This window comes from Hermetia illucens, chromosome 2 (genome assembly GCF_905115235.1).
Source record: "Hermetia illucens chromosome 2, iHerIll2.2.curated.20191125, whole genome shotgun sequence".
Classification (NCBI taxonomy): Eukaryota; Metazoa; Arthropoda; class Insecta; order Diptera; family Stratiomyidae; genus Hermetia; species Hermetia illucens.
Window position 1 is genome coordinate 134972876 of NC_051850.1, and position 21104 is coordinate 134993979.

Genomic DNA, 21104 nt, shown 5'->3' on the forward strand with positions numbered 1-21104 from the left:
TCAACTACCAACTGTTTTTGAATTAAATTTGAATGAGCCCCATATTATATGTATTTAAGACTAAAAGTTATGATAACATAAAATGCGGACTTCCTTCAATAATACAAAGCGATTACGTTCATGGGGTATTGTTTTATTTTCAAAAAATCCAAAATAAGACTTGATTATGAATTTAATATCAAAAAAATTACCACTAATTTTCAATGAAAACAATTGAAATGGACATTTAATTAGATTTCATTTGCTATAAGGAGAACCTGTGTTTATTTTTATTCAAAGTGTCACATCCATGTCCAAGAGCTTCGCAATAGACTGACATTGTTCCATCACTTTGAAAACATTTTTACAAACAATCGGACAATGGTAAAATTAAAACCGAGTGAATGAACAACGTGTTGAGATTGTTTTCATGTGTGTCGTTTGAATTCAATTATTACAGATAATTGTTTGATTTTAGATACTTTTGTTTGAGCCACTTTTGATAAAATTGGTCTTTTTTTAATTAGTTTGACGATAGAAACAATTTTTACCCCATTATGCCAAATGTGGTCAAGTTAAATGAATAGATGGAAATGGGAAGATTGTATTTTCAATTAAAGAAAAATTGACAATTATTTGAGATAATGATGAAGAAATGAGTGTCAGTATACCGCATCATATAAATAGGCATAAATATAAAACGTTTTATTTTGACGTAAATTGTGCCAATTATTGTAAACAATGCGTCTGGAAGGTATGTTTAATATAGATTTCGGAATTTGCCCCCAGAACGTCAATACAGTTGGATATTTCCGGAAAGTGTAGTCTTCATAACTCGTTATGTCACTAAAGAGGATGCCAGTAGCGTTTGACTTGCTGACAATCGAATCGGCAAGCTTCCTCGCTGCTCCTCAAGCCTAGTGTGCATCAGCTTGTCCCATTCCGTTCTTTTTAGTCATAATTGTAACATAATTATTTTTCCGATAACGATGCAAAGCTTTAAGCATCCTACTGTGTTGAAGAGCTATATTCGATAGTAGCTGTCCTTTAGAGAATCGTTGTTCAGTGGCTCGAAGCATACCTTGAATGAGAATGAACTCTTAAAAGAATGCGAGCACAACAACCTTTTTATACAGTTATTCTCGTGAATATTGGTTACTGCTTTAGTTTCCCGCTGGAAAGCATGAATAAACGCCAAAAAGGTATTAGGCACTCCGTGTTGGCTGCAGATACGCGGAATATAGCTCCCTGAGGCCAACCTATCTCTCTCAGGGTGAGCTGTCTCTCCTCTAGGCCAATGTGCAGCTTTTCTGTTAGTGAGCAATGATAACCACACCCTGTACGAGGTGACCCTATTATTAGCAAAAAGCTACGGATCTAGACTAGGGAGTCGAAAAACGCCTCGCGCAATCCAGGGTGTCATGCGAACCGTATCCATTGGATAGTTTACAGTCGGGGGTAACGCTATGTATTCGAACGAAGCCTCCAAGGGCATTGAGACGAGCAAAAGTGGTCTTTATTCCGAATGCGTTTTTCAGACAAATTTGCCTAACATCGTTCGAACTGAAAACGGTAGAGAAGGTAATGGACAACTATATTAGAACTTACGTTCTAAAACGTAATCCCCTACATCAATGTCAACACGCGTGCAGGATGTATTCGGGACTGCCATAGAAACACAAGAAGTAGCACTATGTGCGTTTTTGGATATCGAAGGAGCATTCGACCACACATCACACATAGAGATAGAAAATGCCATGAGCCGCAAGGGAGTGGGAAACACCCTGGTTTTCTGGAATGCTAGAGAGTAAGCAAATAGAAGTACCGGCATGTGAAAATTTTATTGTCATGAATACTACTGAAGGTTGTCCACAGGGTGGGGTACTATCGCCGCTTATGTGGAGTATGGTAGTAGGCGAACTCCTGGACGTGCTAACAAATATTGGAATACAGGTCCAGGATTACGTGGACGACTTTGTTTTAATCTGTAGGGGCAAATATAAGTATATCCTATGAGATAGGATCCAAACTGGACTAAGGGCTGCTAGTGCCTGGTGTAGGAAGGTGGGACTGTGGATCACTCCAGCCAAAGGCATCACAGCACCAGTCACAAGGAGATGTAAACTTGATCACCTGGGAGCCATAAGGTGACATGGAGGTGAAACGAGAAACAGAGGTTAAATGTTTGGGAATTACACTAGACCAAAAATTGCTCTGGAAGCGACATGTCGGAAACACTTGTCGGAAAGCCACGAGGGTTCTGATGACTTGTAGGTCCATAGCAGGAAAAAAATTGGATTGAAGCCCGAACGGGCGGTAATTTGGGCAGAAAGAACTGAACTCAACACAGAAGCCAGGGAGTTACACAAACTCCAAAGACTGGCTTCCGTTTGTATCAGTGGGGCAATGAGCACATAACCCCTCCCCATCTGCACATACAGATACAGGCAAGGAGGGCAATATTCAGGATGGCCGGGAGTATCACTGAGGCGTGGAGCTGCCTAAACCAAAGGAAGATTGATATTCTTTCTAAGCGGTATTCCAAATTACTGATACCAAGGGACAACATGACAACGAGGTTTCACTTTGATAAGAAGTTTGAAACACGTTGGAGTAAAAAGGCGAACTGAGAGAGCGTGACTGGGACACGGCATAAACTAGCAACTGATTACTTGGTACACTAACGGATTCCTCAAAGCCGAGAGAGCGGGTGCCGGTGCCATTAGTCCAAGAAAAATGTACTTGGAACCGATGGGAGGTACACTAGCATATTTCAGGCGCTGAAATCAGGCACATCTGTCTATACGCCATAGACAGATGTGCCTCCTTTAATCTCCAAAGGAATTATGGGGGGGGGGGGGGCGGAATATTGCTATTCTGACCGACAGTCAAGCAGCGATCAAGGCGCTTAGGTCCAACCAAGTGAACTCTAAACTGATATGGGAACGCCTTGAGAGACTGAATACACTCGGCTCGTCCAACAAAGTCTGGATACTTTGGGTTCCAGGCCATGTTGGCTTGGAAGGCAATGACGCAGCGGACGAACTAGCCAAGAAGGGAGCATTGACGCCTTTACACGGATCAGAACCCTTTTGTGGATTCGGAAATGGTTTCATGGCTGCGTCATTAAAAAATGAACAGAGACGGTTGAGGGAACGGAACTATACTCGGCGGGCCTTCCAGGAATGGAGCAATCCTGGGTCCTTATTTGGGGATACAAACCCATGCGCACTAAGGATTGCTTAAACCTCACCAAAAAGAACCTCCGAATCATAGTGGGAATTCTCATTGGGCACTGCCGGCTAAACTATCACCTAGGGAAGCTAGGGATATCTATGGACACTGCCTGCACGGTTTGTGAGGAGGAAACCTCTACACACGTCCTGGGACAGTGTCCGACACTTGTGCAAACGAGGCACCTGAAAGAACACTTGATACCAGATGCAAAATTGAAAGATCTGGAAGTAGGGAATATATTAAAATTCCTAACGGTTATAGGCTCGCTTGAGATACTACGATTAATAGTACACTATAACCAGCGAAAGGGACACAATAGTTCTTTAAAGACGCGGTGCGACTTTCCCTTAACAGAATAATAATAATAGATAAGCCCCTTACATTGGCACTTTACTAAAACTGACTTAGTGTAATAGAAACTAAATTAAGTTTCGCAGAGGGGAAGAGCGGTCCCGACGCATGTCCGCTCCATTCGACAGCACAACTTTAACTCGAATGAGTGGCCTAGCATCAGGATAAATCCCCAGAGGGACACTTAAATCGTATCTAAAATCCATGAGTTCAGAAATGGGTTGAGTAAATTGATCCATCCATAAATAAAAGAGAAGCTTTGAGTTTCCGATAACAATCACCATTTATGGAAACCCATCAACAAATTAATTCTGTGTTATGATACCTCCTAAAAGCCCCATAGCCACTTATTAAATCATTTTGTTTTCACAAACAACGAAACTACCAGGTCAACCTCTATTCAACGCATGAAACTTTCTGGTCTAGTAGCTGCGCATGGGTACACTCGTTGCTAATTATGTTCTGCTGAATTGCTCACTTGTCCATCATCTGTTCTCATCAAACAAGCTAAGCTCCTTCTCGTTTGCATGTTTACATACCAGCATTATTATAAATTCAATATTTTCATTCCCCAACAAATATTCACATCGCATTTATGATTTATCATGTCCAGCTTCGGGCGATTAAGAGCGCCATCGAGCGTCTGGATAAATTCTGTAAGATCAACATCCGGGTCCATGCTGCTTTTCCCAGTCCTCTCATCAGCGTACGTACATCAAATTAGGGTTAAATCAACACCTCCCTGAGTGATTTCCATGTATTTATAGAATGGCAATAAAACATTTCTCTGCCTTTCGATTTCAATTAATAAACCGTCGAAACTATTAATTACCATTAGTTCGCGGAAACCGCGATACCACGTTTCAATTGAGTCCGTTCCCATCAAAACAGTAGTTGGTTATCAATCACCATCATTTGATACGCCCTGAGGATGTCTCTGGCACTGCTGTCGTGGGTACTTGATGCTGGTGAACGCCTCTAACCGCTTACAACTGATGCATTCATTTCAAAACCTCTTGAGCATCACCAACGAAAACACACTTAACCACGTTCGCTAACCGATCAGGTATCAACGAGATAAACACTTGGACAACGACATAGCGTAGTAAAGATGGTGAAGAGTGTGACGTCGAGTAACGAGGGAGCCTTCTGAAGGGCACCATTTAGCCTTCGATTCGAGTGCAAACAAATAAAATGTCACAATTCTGGTCCAGATGAAGCAGCATCCAGGAGAAGGGTTACCTAACGAGAGGAAGATTTATGACTGATTTTTGAGTTCATACTCATTCCCCAATTTAATTTAGGAGGCGGACTTCAAATATCTTGGAGCTGCCACAATTCCGATTATGAAAATTAACCACAATTTTCGTTAATTCACTTTCTTGCCATTTTATCAAATCCCAGCGATCTGCAGGAGAACTCTACTCCTGCCAAGTGAAGTGCTAAATCCAGCTTTCTGTCCTATAGTGCAGAATTCATAGCGTGGTAACACCTGTTCACCGGCATCATCCCATCATTACCTCAGGCCAGACCTGAGATGCAATATAAAACTCTGATCGATTCACCCGATCAAGATGATGTTTATCCATCTAAAGTACATTTAATTGCATCATTTAACAGTAAGCACTTTATGCGTGTGCACACGAGAGCTGTTGTTGTTGCAGGCCAAGCACGCACATTACCAAGTGACGAAGGGTGCTAATGTGTCACCACTAGTGCTTAATTTGATTATTACCGGTCCCATCCCATCTGTTCAAAGCAAACACCAAGCGCGACAGCTCTAATTCACTTCGAGATTAGAGAGGTTCACTGGCGAGGGTTCAACATTTTTTTCGCTCTCTGCAGGGCCTTTTGAATGGGTAATACTCGGAGGGGGTTCCTATCGAACCCTGATGTTCAGCAAACGAGGTAATCCCTGGTGATCCTTGGCTTGGTTCGTATTGAGACACTCACGGTAAATTGTAGCGAAGGATATAACAATGAAATTTATGTGTCCTTTTATTTGTTGTTGATTTTCAACACGCAGCACACAACCGAGGGGTTGCAATCCTGAGGCATATGAATAATTGTGGGTTTGAAGGATTACATGGGATAATGATTAGCTATTAATTCAAAATTCATTGTGAACGAATGATTTTTTAAACTGAAAATATTTCAATATTGGGACGGAAACAGTTCGGAACAAGTTATATGCATTGTCACACTGCCTGCTAGAGTGTTGCAGCATCGGATGGGGGTGCTTCCACGGGAAAAGATCTTTTTCCCGGAGTATTATGTTGCTATCTAGAAAATATTGTCGTCGACTCAACGCAAATTAGACGAAACATCATCATCATCATCAACGGCGCAACGTTTGGTATCCGGTCTTGGCCTGGAACTCCAAACATCCCGCCGAGGTCCACCAAATTGAAATCCCTAAAAGCTGTCTAGCGTCCTGACCTACGCCATCGCTGCGTCTCAGGCCTCGTCTTCTTTTTCGGCCATAGATATTGCCCTTATAGACTTTCCGGAAGGGATCGTCCTCATCCATACGGATTAAGTGACCCACCCACCGCAATCTATTGAGCCGGATTGTATCCACAATCATGGCGCTATCGCTATCGCTCATAGATTTCGTCGGTATGTAAGCTACGACCATTGTCCATCCTCATGCAGGGGGCCAAGAATTCTTCGGAGAATTTTTCTAGCAAACGCGGCCAAGAAATCCCAGTTTTTTTTGGCTAAGGACCCAGGTGTCCGAGGAATACATAAGGACTGGTAAGATCATTGTCTTGTACAGTAAGAGTTTTGACCCTATGGTGAGACGTTTCGAGCGAAACAGTTTTCTAAGCTAAAATAGGTTCTACTGGCAGTCAACATCGGTGCGCGGATTTCATCGTCATAGCCATCGGTTATGATTTGCGAACTTAGATAGGAGAAATTTTCAATGGTTTCAAAGTCGTAGTCTCCTATCTTTATTGTCCTCGTTTGACCAGTGCGATTCGATTTTGTTCGTTCTTTGGTTTTTGGTGCTGACGTTGCCACCATATGTGTGTATTTGAGGTGGGGAAGAAGCAACGCCTCTGAGCACTCAGACCTTAGTGGTCCATTGTACTTGATCCCCCCGTTTAACAAAATATCCCAGATTCGTTTATCTATCACTGGATTCCCGTTAGTGGCTGTGATGCTACCCGCTGCAATTGGAGCATATCAGCATAGGCAGGGTCCATAGGCGGGGCACTCACATAGAAAATGTTCCGTGAATTCCGCTTCCTCATTACAGGATGGACACGTATCATGTTGGATAATTCCTACTCTGAAGATATGCCCAGCTAGTGAATTATGACCGGTCAGAATGCCCACAATACTTCTACAAGTCTTCCTGCTTTTGGACAGGATAAACTTTACAGTATGTCTGTTTGGTTCTGACAGGAAAAGTATGGGCTGTCTAGCAGCATTAAGGCTTCGCCACCTGTCATTATGGGAAGCTTGTTCCCAGTTTTTGATAGCAGAATCAGCCAATGCTACCGACACCCCAATATCTGGTTTCGGTCCGGAAATGGGGAAAGTTGAAGCCTCTTTTGCTAAGACATCCGAGATTTCATTTCTCCCTACACCACAATGACCAAATACCCAGAGTAAATCTACCGTATTGAATCTGTAAACAGAATTCAATCGGTTTCTACATTCCTGAACGATTTTTGAAGTGGTCAAAGTACTAATCAACGCCCTCAATGTAGCTTGACTATTGCTACAGATTCCGATGCGCCTGCCATTGAACTGCTCGTTAATTATCCAGGTTGCCGCATACATCGCATACACTTCAACCTAAAAGACCGTTGTGTCTTCCCCAAAGGAAAAGCCCACTTCTTGTTTTTATTCGAGAGGTAGACTCCTGCTCCAGAACCATTTCCTCTTTTTGGGCAAATTGAGTAATGCATTCCGAGCTGCCCCGGATGTGGTGCTCATGAGACCGGCGATACCCAGACACACAGTTCTTTGCAGTGTCGCTAGTTTACAGCGAAAACTCTTTTGTTTCAACCTAACCCACCCCACCACCTACGGATGCATAAGCGAACATCGGCCTAATGATGGCAACATATGTCCACATTACTACCTGAGGCCTAAGTCCCCATGTCGAGGCAAAGTTCCGCTTACACAGCCCATAAGCTGTGAAAGCTCGTCTCATCTTTACCTCTACATGTTTGTCTTCCAGATATTTCATTTCTTCGGAGAGTTAAAGGGTTGTATCCCTCATCTCCAGAAGACATAGACCATTCAGTTTCCCCCTTTTGGGAAACAAAACCATTGTGCTTTTATTTGGATTTACTGGAAGTCCATGCCTGAGACACAAACTGTCAATCAAATCAACGGTGCGTTGCGTATCTCTACACACCATTCCGAAATCTCGACTAACAGCCAGCACAGCCACGTCATCCGCATAACCTTGAACGTGTATTGGCAGATTTTGTAGCTCGCATTATAATGAGTTGATCCGCATACTCCACAGAAGTGGCGTTAGCACACCTCCTTGAGAGCAGTCTTTCGTCGCTTCCGTTACTACGTGACGATCAACACCCACTTCAGCACACAATGGTCTCTGCGTCAGCATAGCGTAGATCCACCTTATTAGAGTTTCGTCAACGCCATGCTCTCTGGCGGCATTACAGAGCTTTTAGAAGGGCGCAAAGTCAACAGCCCCTTCAATATCCACGAACACCCCCATCGCGTATTCACCCTTCAGAGTTGTATCCTCTATCTTTGAAACTAAAGAATGAAGAGCAGACTCACAGTACTTTCCACGTGGGTAAGCAGTTTGGTTTTCATTTAGGTTGTGCGACCTTAGCGCCTTCTCGCGAATGTGGCGCTCAACCAGTCTCTCCATACATTTCAGCGAAAATAATGTAAGGCTGATTTGCCTGAAGTTCTTTGGATCTGAATAGTCATCATTCCCAGGCTTAGGTATGAGGACTACCTTCACCTTCTGCCAAGAGGAAGGCCCGTAGTCCAGAGCAAGACATCCTCGAAAAATATTTCTTAGAAGTTTCCCTAAGTGGTCTATACCCTCCTTTAGCATGGCAAGATAGGTGCCATCCGTGCTTTGAAGTATTTAAAGAATAGTATAGCAGCTCTCCCTTTTTTATTGGTAACAACCGCTCTCGCAGTGTCCCGATTCCCCTTGCAACAACTTCGTGTTGAAAAGTTTTGCAGAAACCTTCAATTCTATTCCTCCCACTTCTGAGAGCTATTCTCCCGGGTAGTGTACTTCCAAGAGAGTCTGTATAGATTCAACTCCGGAGTTCCAATTTCCTAAAAGAGTCCAATTTGACTGACTCATATTTATTAAGGACTCTGCTCAGCCTCGAAATCTGCGTTTCACCGTCCAGTTCCTCAAAGTAAGCTCTAAAGGAGAATCGTTTCGAACGTTTTACGAGCATCTTATATTCACGCTGTCAATTCCGGAAGTTTAGCCGTCTTCATCTTTATTACTTTTGCAAGCACGATTTAGAAGTCGTCTGGTTAATTTCCTGAATCTCTGCAGTTCTCGGTTTCACCATGCAACCGTTTTCCCATTTCGGCCTCAGGAAATAGGTCAAGCCTCCTCAAAGCACTTTAAAAGTGTGCGATTCAGAGTTTTCAATTGATCTTCTATAGCCAAAGGAATCCTTAATCGCCTATGGAGCTCAACTTTGTCGCCAAGAAGTTCATTGAACTTCGCCCAATCCGTTTTCCTAGGATTCCGTCTTTGTATTACAGGTTGTTGGCCTGCAATAGTTAGACTAAATTCTAAGTAACGGTGATCTTGGAGTGAGACTTCATCTAGCACTCACCAGCTTTTAATCAACTCTAACAACTTTGAAGTGCAGATTGTAAGGTCAATTACTTCACTTCTTCTTGGCCCCATGAGCAACAGATTCTCTCCACTAGGATTGAATTTGCTACTACCCCAACAAATATGCTGAGCGTTCGCATCACAACCTATTAAAAGATCAAGGCCACTTGATTCTGCATACACTACCAGATCCCTTAGTTCTTGCGTCGGCGGAGGGCACAAAGAATCAAAGGCTAAGTAAGCAGAGGCAACTGGTACGTTTCTCCTCTTACCATTAACCTTGGTTGCCTCTAACAATTTTGACATCAGAACGCAGGCCCCCGAGGATCTTTCATCGAAGAAGATCCTACTCCCCTTGACTAATCCATGGTCAGGATCTGCCTAGTCAGTCTTGTTAATTTCGTCGGGATGGTAGGTAGGGTAGGTAGGTATCAGTGGCCGCTCCGAGGAGCCCAATTAGCGCTTTGGTGCGCCGTTTTGATGCCACAAACTCCCAAGACCGTGACTGTTGTTATAGGAACAGGGAAGCGGAGTCCAGCTGGCTCGGATCCTCAGAGCCAGCCCGTAGCATTCACGAAGGAAAGCAGCTCTCCGACCCTGCAGCTAGAAATCTCACTAAGGTCCCCAAAGAATGGTTTACCCAGTGTCCGCAGCCTGACTCGAGCTAGAGCCGGGCAATCGCAGAGAAAGTGCATGAGGGTTTCCCTTCCTTCTCCGCAGCTTCGGCAATGCGAGTTGTAGGGTAAGCCGAGCCTAGCGGCATGGTCCCCTATGGGCCAGTGCCCCGTGCAGACCGCCGTAATCTTGAATGCATTTGCACGCGTCTGGCACAGGAGCTCTCGTGATCGGGCTATGTTATAAGCGGGCCAAATTCTCCTTGATTTGGCACAGTTTGTAAGCCTTCGCCATCTCAGGCCCGCGGCTGCTAGGTAGTGCGAGTAAACTCGGCCCCCGACAGCCGCCAGCGGAACACCGACTGTGTTCCCCGAGGGACTGCCAAGAGCAGAGCCTTGCCTGGCCAATCCGTCAGCCCGCTCATTCCCTTCTATGTTCCTATGCCCGGGAACCCAGAGGAGAGTGATCTTGAGCGTGCCGCCCAGATGGTTGAGCGTGTCTCTGCACTGCCCCACCAACCGGGAAGATGTCGTCGTTGAGTACAAGGCCTTGATGGCCGCTTGGCTGTCGGTCAGAATGGCTATGTTACGCTTGGGACTCGAATCACGCTCCAGCCATCGACAGACTTCCAATATCGCCAGTACTTCCGCCTGGAATACACTGGTGAAACCTGGAAGACCATACGACTTGGATACACCGTGTGTATTCGAGAAAACCCCCGCGCCGACTCCATAGGCCATCTTTGATCCGTCCGTAAAGAATACCGTGTCATAGTCTTGCAACACGCCGCCGGTCTTCCACTTTGCCCTGGTTGGAAGGTCCACAGCAAAGTTTCTCGTGAAGTTCAGCTTGCGTGTGACATAGTCCGTGGGGGATGCCCAGATTTCTCGAGGTATTTCATCTAGAATGTTGCTGTGGCCATAGGACTTCGCTGCCCAGCATCCGGACTCACGCAGTCTTACGGCACTGCACGCTGCAACATATTTGATGTGGAGGTCAAGGGGGAGGAGATGCAGGAGTACATTGAGAGCATCTGCCGGGCAAGACTGCAGAGCCCCCGTAGCACCTGCACACGCGGTTCTTTGAATCCTATTAAGCTTCGTTCTATTGTATTTCTTCTTCAAAGCCTGCCACCATACAATAGATCCGTACGTCAGGATCGGACGCACTACAGCGGTGTACATCCAGAGAACCATCCTCGGCTGGAGACCCCATTTCCTGGCAAAGGTTCTCTTACAGGCATAGAAGGCTATACAGGCCTTCTTAACCCTCAGTTCTATGTTCAACCTCCAATTTAGCTTAGGATCCAGGATTACACCCAAATACTTCACATTAGAGGAAAGAACCAATCTTTGTTCATTCAGCCGTGGTAGATGGAATTCAGGTATCCTTGTCTTGGTGGTGAATAGCATCAGTTGCGTTTTGGTTGGGTTTATGCTGAGTCCGCATCTTGCGGCCCACAGGCACACCTTTCGCAACGCTCCTTCCATAATGTCGCTCATAATGGACAGAAACATCCCAGATACTAGTATCACCAAGTCGTCGGCATACGCCACCACCTTCACCCCGCTGCTGTCTAATGTACGTAAAATTTTGTCCATTACTATTAACCAGAGCACCGGTGAGATAGCACCACCCTGGGGCGTGCCTCTGTTCACAGCTCTGGTCAAGTGGTTGCCTCCCAGATCGGATTGGATTATCCTGGTACTCAGCATGGATATAATCCAATGCGTGAGATACCCCTCCAATCCAATACCGGTCAAGGCTTCCTTGATGGCGTTGGTACTGACGTTGTTGAAGGCTCCTTCTATATCCAAGAAGGCAGCAAGGGTATACTGCTTGTACTGCAGCGACCGCTCAACCGTGCCAATTACCTCGTGGAGGGCGGTTTCTGTGGATTTTCCTTTGAGGTAGGCATGCTGGGACTTGGAGAAAGGCGTTCTCTCCATAATCGTCCTTAAGTGAATGTCCAGGACGCGTTCTAGGGTCTTCAGCACGAAAGAGGTCAGGCTGATTGGTCGAAAGTCCTTCGCGGACTCATGACCGCGCCTGCCCGCTTTCGGTATGAAAACCACCCGTGCGCGCCTCCAGGACTGCGGTACGTATCCTAAAGTGATGCAGCTCCGGTAAATCTCAACAAGCCACGGCACAACCCTTTCCTGCTGCTTCTGTAGCATGACTGGCATTATGCCATCTGGGCCCGGAGATTTGTATGCGGAGAAGCTGTTTATAGCCCAGCCGATCCTATCCCCGGTAATTACCGATTTGATAGTCTCGCACAGCTGGGGTTGCCGCAAACCCTCCAAGCGAGGTTCTGACTCACAGTCCTCCTCGCTGGAGGGAAAGTGCGTTTGCACCAGCAGCTCCAAGGTTTCACTAGAAGATTCCGTCCAGGAGCCTTCCGACTTTTTAAGGAAGGATGGACTCTTATGTTCCTTGGACAGAATCTTATTGAGCCTCGCGGATTCACTAGTGCTTTCAATGTTCTGACAATAGTCTAGCCAAGACCGCCTCTTGGCGGTCCTGATGGCCGACTTGTACTTCTTTAGGCAGTCCTTGTATGGCTGCCAGTATTTTTGCCTGTAGCAGATGTTGAAGATTTCTCTGGTCAACTTCCTGAGACTAGAGAGATCTTCGTTCCACCACGGTGGCAGGGTCTTTTTGCTGTACTTAGCAGGGCACGAGACTTTGAAGGCGGTATCAAAAGCCTTCTCCAGAGCCCCGACCTTTGACTCCAGTTCGTCTGTCGTGCCAATCCTACCAATTTGCGCACCGGAGAGTTTGTTCTTAATTACCTGACCAAACTTTCTCCAGTCGATCCTCCTGGGGTCTCTAAAGGGCTTGGTGACCTCTACGGCGAGATCTAGACTGAAGAGTATCCAACTGTGGTCAGAGAAGGATCTCTGGTCAGACACTCTCCAGTCCTCCACCCTAAGAATCCCGTTGTCGGTTATTAGGGTGATGTCAAGGACCTCTTCCCAACCGTCACAGTTCTCCGAGCAGGGGAAATGAAAGGTTGGTGTACTGCCCCTGTTACACACCGATAAATTTGAAGTAATAATAAAATCAAAGAATGACTCACCCCTTTCGTTGATTTCAGAGCTGCCCCAAAGCGTATGCCTTGCATTTGCGTCGCAGCCTATCAGCAGGTTGGCTTTCTTTGGTGTTATGGTGCTCATCAGATGTTGTAGTTCTTGTGGCGGAGCTGATCGGTCGTGAGCCATGTACGCCGAGGAAATATACACGTTCTCTGCCCCCACCTGCTCCAGCTTGACCACAACTAGGTCACTGGAACTCAGGTCCGGGCACAGAAAAGCGTGCAGACTCTTTCTCGCAAGAATACATGCTCTAGGTTTAGCCTGATCAGCGTCTCCTGTGCTGTGGAATAGATTAAAATATTTGTTTTGGAGCCCTTTGATGGTTCGGTCGCTTCCGACCCAGGGCTCCTGTATTAATGCGATGTCGATGTCTTCCTCTAAGAGGAAGACGAGCAGATTAGCCGAGGCACACTTCGAGTGCTGCAGATTTATCTGCGTTACCCTCAGCATGATCTGCTTTCGTGGGGGGTTCGACAGCCCCCGTCGGACCGTCGATCGTCATCTCCTCCAACAGCTCGTTGGCGGCGTCGATTGGGTCAAGGTCGTCGTCCGGTTTTGCGGAGCGGAACACTTTTACTTTGGCGTACCTGACTCCGAACCACACTTTGTAATCGGCCTTTTTCAGTGCCTCCAGGCACTCCTCGTTTATGCGGAGTAGTACGGGCTGGCTGTTTATCTGAGGTTCCTCCTCCTTTATAACAACCCAGTCGTCCATGGGAATCCCGTGGTTGTGAAGGCGCAGGAAATGGACCAGCTTGTCCTTCTCCATGCGGATCTTCGGCAACCAAATGCGAGCGACCGGTCTCCTGGGAATCTCGTCGTAAGGGATAGTCTTGAGCTTAACGCCCTCCCAAGCGTCGCTGATCTTAGCGACGCACGAGCCGAGAAAGTCCTTAGAGAACTGGTCCATGCAAGCTATTACGTGGAACCCACGGACCACATGAGATGAATCAAAGTGGGGAGTGAGTCCCGGGTGTTTGCCTCCGATTTCCACGAGATGTTCATAGACCATGCCCGACAGCCTAGCCTCAACACTGGTCCACACCTCCAGCGTTAGTTTGCCGCTAGCAGAATTGCCATCCGCCAGCGCCACCCATAAGTGACTCCTGGCCACATCGCTGAAGGTCTTCGCAGTACGTGGCCCACCGGCTGACGGTTGCTGAACAATTTCCTTCGTATGTTGCTTGGCGTCTGCGCTCTTGCCCACTCTACTCCGCTTTTTATCTTGTTCGACCTCGTCTTGAGATCGGTTACGTTTTAGAGCGATGGGCTTCGCCTTCTGTTCGTCAGCCCGGCGTTTGCTGTTGTATTCATCAACAATCGCCTGGTATTTAGCGAGGTCTTTTTCATCCCGCTCGTCGACAGTACCGGCCTCCTTATTCTTGGCAATCTTGCCGAGAATATGCATGGCCTTCTGGTACTGACTCTTGAGCAGGACACCCGTGGACCTTCGCTTCTTAGCCGGTTTCCGGCGATTCTTGTCGGTTTTCGTTTTCGAGGGATCCCCCGACGCTGAGGGCTTCGGGTCAGGAGTACTATGTCTGGTACTCGCTACACCCAGCCTGACGGCAGTGGATTCCAGGCTAGAATCCACTAGTCCGTCTGACGCCTCGCTCCGGGAGGTCCCTACGGTTGGTTTCAGCATAACGGTGCTACGGCTGGCACCGAGTGTACTGCTCTCGACGGCCACTGTCTCCTGGCTGGAGGCCAGCAGCTCGTCGGGATACCAAATTCTCTCATGGCCGTGTACAGTTTCACCTGGCTATGCTATCATAGGCGGCTTTAAAGTCAATGAAAAGATGGTGCAACGGATGTCCATCTTCCCATAGTTTTTCCACCGCTTGCCGCAGAGAGAAAATCTGATCTGTTGTTGATTGTTATCCGGCCTAGTAAGATAGCAGAGAATATCTTATAGATGGTACTCAGCAAAGTGATACCTCTATAATTGCAGCACTGCGTGATAGCCCCGTTTTTCTGTATGGGACAGATAATGCCTCGTGGCCAGTCGTCAGACATTGATTCGCTGTCCCATACCTTGAGCACAAGTTGATGAACCACTTGGTGCAGTTGGTCCCCTTCATATTTAACCAATTCGACTGTAATTCCATCGGCTCCTGGTGACTTATGATATTTAAGCCGGTGGATTGCATGGATTGTTTCTTCTATGCTGTTGGTTCTCCCAGACAAAACATACCAGCCGATACAGCCAAAAGACCAAGGTGAGGTTGTACTGCGCACTCTTTAACGTTTGCTAAATTAAGTGGATTCTCAACTGATTTCCAAAATTATTGCTTTCAAGTGCGTTAAGCAAGTGGCAGACATAAGACTTGAGAAATTGATAATATAGAAGCTCAGAACCCTACTATAGACGAACTGAGTTTATAGGATAGAAATTTGTGGGCTGGAACATACAAGTTTCGAAACTATCTTGCTGCCGAAACGTCAGACGTGCTTCTGATAAGACTACGACATTGGAAATTGGACACCGCTTTTGATTGGTTTCAGGAATGTATTCAATCCGCTTTTCATTCCTAAAAGTCGTCTGTAGCAGGGTTGTGAGCTTCCACATCATTAGTTTCTTCCTTGTCTTCACGTATTGTATGGCACATTACGAAGAACGATATGAGTAGAGGGGAAGCAGTCCATTACGCCGGTAGAGAGTTTGAAGAGGGTGCAAAGATCGAGGAAGATTCTACGTTGTTGGAAGTAAAGGAGACGAAAGGTTCGGAGGCGACGAGATAGTTAACACGGGGGAGGTTCGTCTTCAAGAAGACCGAGCGGGTGATTTCGCGCTGTATCTTCCCTAGGGCAAGACAATCGCAATTACGGAAGGAGGACCAAACCACGAAACAATCGAGAAGGGATGCAAGCGTCTTGGGAAATCGTGGGGGGAGTTGAAGCGCATTTCAGGTAACGGCAAACGATAGCACGTAGATGTAGTTGAAACACTATACCCCACCAAGGGGTAAATGTCAATTATTTATATTGTGCTTAACTGGCGAGATGATTCGAATAAAATTCAGACCACCGGTGAAAATTTTGTTCATGTCTCTGTTCCAAAAGCAGGAAGTAGTTCCTCATATTTTTTAACCTTGGCATATTGGCTAACAAATTGTTTCATTCATTGATTCATACTTGAACTACAAGATGAAAAGGGTATATCTAGGCTCACATAAAAAGTTTATAGAGTTATTGACTAAGAACCTGTTCCGGAAATTCTTGTCCCCTTCTCAACGTATACATACATAGATTTCCCCTTTCCTTTTATTTATATCTTGTTTCATAAGAAATCCTAGCCTAACATCCAATTACAGAATATAATGTTTAATAAATCAAATTTCATACATTTTCCAGGATGCAAATAGGTTCTCCAACCACAATATCTCACAGTACAAAAAGATAACATAACAACCATCCCATCGTTCCTTAATTTCCAATGCAAAGCACAAAGTTCGACTAAAATTTCATCAGAAACGAAAATATTACAAAATTACATGAAGAAACATGACGAAATGCTCCCCAGACTCTTAAAAAAAGGCCTGAAGCCATAAGAAAGGGAATTCCAGTGAAAACACGTACCAAGGATACATTTCTTGAAGTGTATGTATCCTTTGCCTCCCACGGTTTCATGTTTCCAACAACAAACTAAAAACTCGTTTCGTTCTTGCTTCTTTCGGTTCCATTCAGCAAGTTCCAGGCTCCCTAGGCATCCTTCACATGAGATCCTTCTCATGTACATGCTCCAGTAATTTACCCAAATGTGCAAAATGGCTCATTATTATTCGTACATGGTACTCGGTGGTATTCAGTCCTGAGAATACTTTCCAAGAACTTGGGGGTGAATTCTGTGCTCAGTTCAGGATAAAACGCCCGGATCTGACGGTATCTGGCGAACTCAGGCTCCGAATTTCGAATCGATTCCCGGCAGAGTATCATCTTTTGGGCAAACACATAAACTTTGTTGAAGCGAATAAACAAATTTGCAGATTGGCTGGAGATGGTGTGCAAATCTCTATGTGAAACAAAGCAATCACGATAAAAGGATATGCCCAGGGTAAGGAACATGAAACGTACACGAATGAAGCAATGGAATAGAGCTAGAGGCGCTTTCAGGAAGCACTCTAGAAGGAGAAAAAGTATCGAGCATCTGCATTTTATTGCCACCGGTCGTCGAGGCGTGGATTTATTTCAACATTTTGATTTTATTTCAAGATTTGCACCCCTACGCAAACGACTCACATAACAGCAATTATGCAGTGATAATAAAGTGTTCACTAATGAGGTTGTAATCAACTCGGGGTTGTCCAGTAAATTACAAAGCGATTGCGAAGATACCGTATCTGGTGCAATCCGCAGGTAGCTATGCGTCCATAGAATATCTAGTACCGATTTGCTGGTGGTCGATCCTTTATGAACCATAAAAGCACTTCTGAAATCAAATTCCCCATCTACTCCCTTACAGCAATGATACTCATTCAAAGTAAATATAATTTGCCATAAATCCAAGCCATAAACAAAAGTGACGAAAATCTGGAAGAAATACAAAAATTTCCAAATTGCTAACTTGCCAACCATAACCGTAAAATCAATCAGCGATAAAAGAGAGTGCACAAACATTTCTCCAGAAAGCTGGACATTATCATGATAGGATAAATCCCGACAAGTAAAACATTGAGGATAATTTCGGAGCTATTCGAGGCCAATATATAGCTGTGTTTTATGGACAAAAACAACCCCTAAAAAGGTTCCTAAATATCTCCCGTTTTCAGTTGGTCAGAGACTCGGTAATATTTATTCAGTCAGAATTTCAATTCGTGAACTCGTTTGGGTATTCAATGCCAGCAGAAGGATATAGTATTCGATAAAAAGGGAGCAGGAAAATAATCTTGCAGGGAATGCTCCGCTTAAGTGGTAACTCGTTAAATTAGCTTTTATATTCGGGAAAGATGTTATTTATCGCCACAGAATGATTCCGATTATTTCATGGGAAAGATCGGAAATAATGGTAGTTTTGGCAGGGCAGTGGTCGGTGCAGAATTGGAGTTTTGGCGTTATATGTGCCAACAGTCATAAACCAGACCACTCCAGATAAGAACAAGTCGGAATACCGGAAGCTCGCGCTTCGGGTATAAAGGTTTTGTGTTCATCTTATGTAAGAGACGCACATTTCTCTGTCCGTATATAGCTACAAATCCAACATAATCCTTCATATTTTTCCAAACTAGGAGACATACGTACATATTAGAGCCATAGATATCATGCTCACCCTAAACAAACAAACTGCCTATTACCTGCTGTACACATATATGCACATATCTAAATTTATCGTACCCATATTTCCGATTTACGTCTTATATCTATCTGAATTAGGCACTAGCCGCAAAGTTCATTAGCACGCATATATTATATACCTACATATACACATGTCTGGTTGACAAATAACTAAAAAACTAAAACAAAATAATTGTCTGCGACCCAATTCATAAAAATTCATTTCGTGTGGTATTGACGAATTGATATGTGATGATGACGTCATGCGGGTTGTAGAGTGCACGAAATTCACAAAAAATTGTAAAGTTTCACCCCCAGTAACTTTGTTAATAATAGTTGGATTTTCTTCAAACTTGACCAAACTGTGCACCATATTCTTCGTTATACCTATGCCAAATTTTGTGCTCCTGGGATGAACATAAGGGGGGTGCCGGGTAAATTTCTAAAATGTGGAAATATACTATTATTAACTTTATTTGTGCAGATATCGGAACCGGATATATTTTGAGGCCTAGATTTCGTAGAGATGCACCATTGTGATTTTTTCCAGATTTTTCGGTTGGATAGGTTCTGAGAACGAGACCTGTTACACTTTTTGAGGGTCATATTTTCAACCCTGACTCCCCTATGTTTCATCTAATATCAAATATTGAACCAGATTCGAAAAGTACTAATTGAGACCTTTCATTTGATACCCTACTTGGCTACATTCTGTGAAAAAAAAATTTGCACCCTCCATTCACATGTACGGAGAGCCCCCCCTTAAACTTAACGCAAGATGGCGCCACTTACTGCATGTAAAGGGATCACCAGATTACATACTCTCACCAATTTTCGTGACAATCGGTCTAGCCGTTTCCGAATAAATCGGGTGTGACAGACAGACAGACAGACAGACAGACAGACAGACAGACGGACAGACGGACAGACAGACACCGTCACCATTCTAATAAGGTTTTGTTTCACACAAAACCTTAAAAATGAAACGATAACGACAAATAGAGATAAATTTGAGACGCGAGAATCAATTTTCTGATTAGGCTTAAAATGCGTATGAGCAGCAAGATGCATTTTAATGAGTCGACGCGATAATCTATTTCAGATAACTCTAATAAGCGTTTCATTTTTCTTATCTAGTCAATAGTTCAAAGGTTGATCTTAAGATAATGTTGTCCACATATAAGGACACCAAAAAGACATGGAACGGGCAGTTGAATTGTTAGAGTTGAGTGTTAGAGTTGAGTTTCTCGAAACAAAAATAAAATTATATTAATAAGTAAAATCGTGCGTTTTCATTTTCAAGGAAACATATATCTGGCGCAGTCGGTAGGATGCGTCTCGTGTAAATTAAATTAAAAACGATAAGTTATATTCGGAGTGACAAATTTTGAATAAACATTTTAATTTATACGCGAGTTTTAACTCCTTAGACGCAGTGAAGACTTAATCGATAAGATTTCGCAAAGAAAGTGAATTAACGCATCAATTTTACGTGACACACAGTGAAAAAGTTGTGAAGATATTATAACAATACACGAAACGTGAGAGACCACAGCAATTAATTGTGTTGAAGAATCTCCAAGTGTTATAGAAATGACGGAAGAAAAAACCACAGGTATGAGCAAAGTAATTCTATCACCCTCAGTCCTCAACTCAAAATTGAGTATAACTTTGGATCCAATCAAACACGCTTCACATTTGCCTATATTTGACGGATGCCGGGACCAGCTTAAGAGTTTTACCGACATGGTGGACGTTATGGTACCCATACTTCAGGACTACGATACATCATCGCAAATTATAGTTTCTAATATAATTAAAAGTAGAATAGTTGGAAAGGCGAAACAAATTTTAGATTCCAGTCCCCATATAACTAAATGGGAAGAAATAAAAAAAATTTTATATGCCAATTTTTCGGATCAAAGAAATAGTAGCCAACTTCTAAATGAACTTAGATCTACAGAGTTCAGAGGTTCTATTATTGAGTATATAAATTTAATTCAAAAAAGATTAACCAATTTAAACTTGAAGGTAGAACAGGAGCAAAAATGCAATTTTGTAAGAATCATTCAAGATAATCATACTATTGCTTTAGAAGTACTTAAAAACAATATGCCTGAGCCGGTCAGAACCATTTTGTTCTGTAGAAATCCAACTTCTATTGAAAATGTCATTTTCATATTATCTGAGACGGGACATCTTTACCAAAAGAAAGAAAGTAATATTCCTAAAAACAGGAGCACCAATAGAAATTTTAAACAGGGTTTTCAAAATCTTCCAAATCAAAGTTACCAAAGTGGAAACTATCAACACCATAATGTACACACTCAAAATAATTATCCATTTCACCAAAATCAATATGGTAGTCAACATTACCATAATCAAAGTTGGAAAAACCAAAACTTTAATCCATCCTTCCCAAATTATAATCAACATCGTTCTAATCAAAATTCAGTCCAAAGTCGAATTCGTAGATTTGGACCACCACAACCTATGGAAGTTGATGGATCGCGAGAAGTGATTAACACTAACCAGCAGGGAAATTTTCGAAAACCTGCCTCGGAAAATCCACAAACTTCAATCTTCCATATATTAGAATAGATTCGAAAGGTATTCCTCTTAGATTTTTAATAGATACAGGTGCTGCAGTAAGCATTATCGACCCAAATATTTGTCACCCAAGTTTAAGAATATCACAAAGTAATTCTGTCATCCATACACTAAATTCAAATATTTCTTAT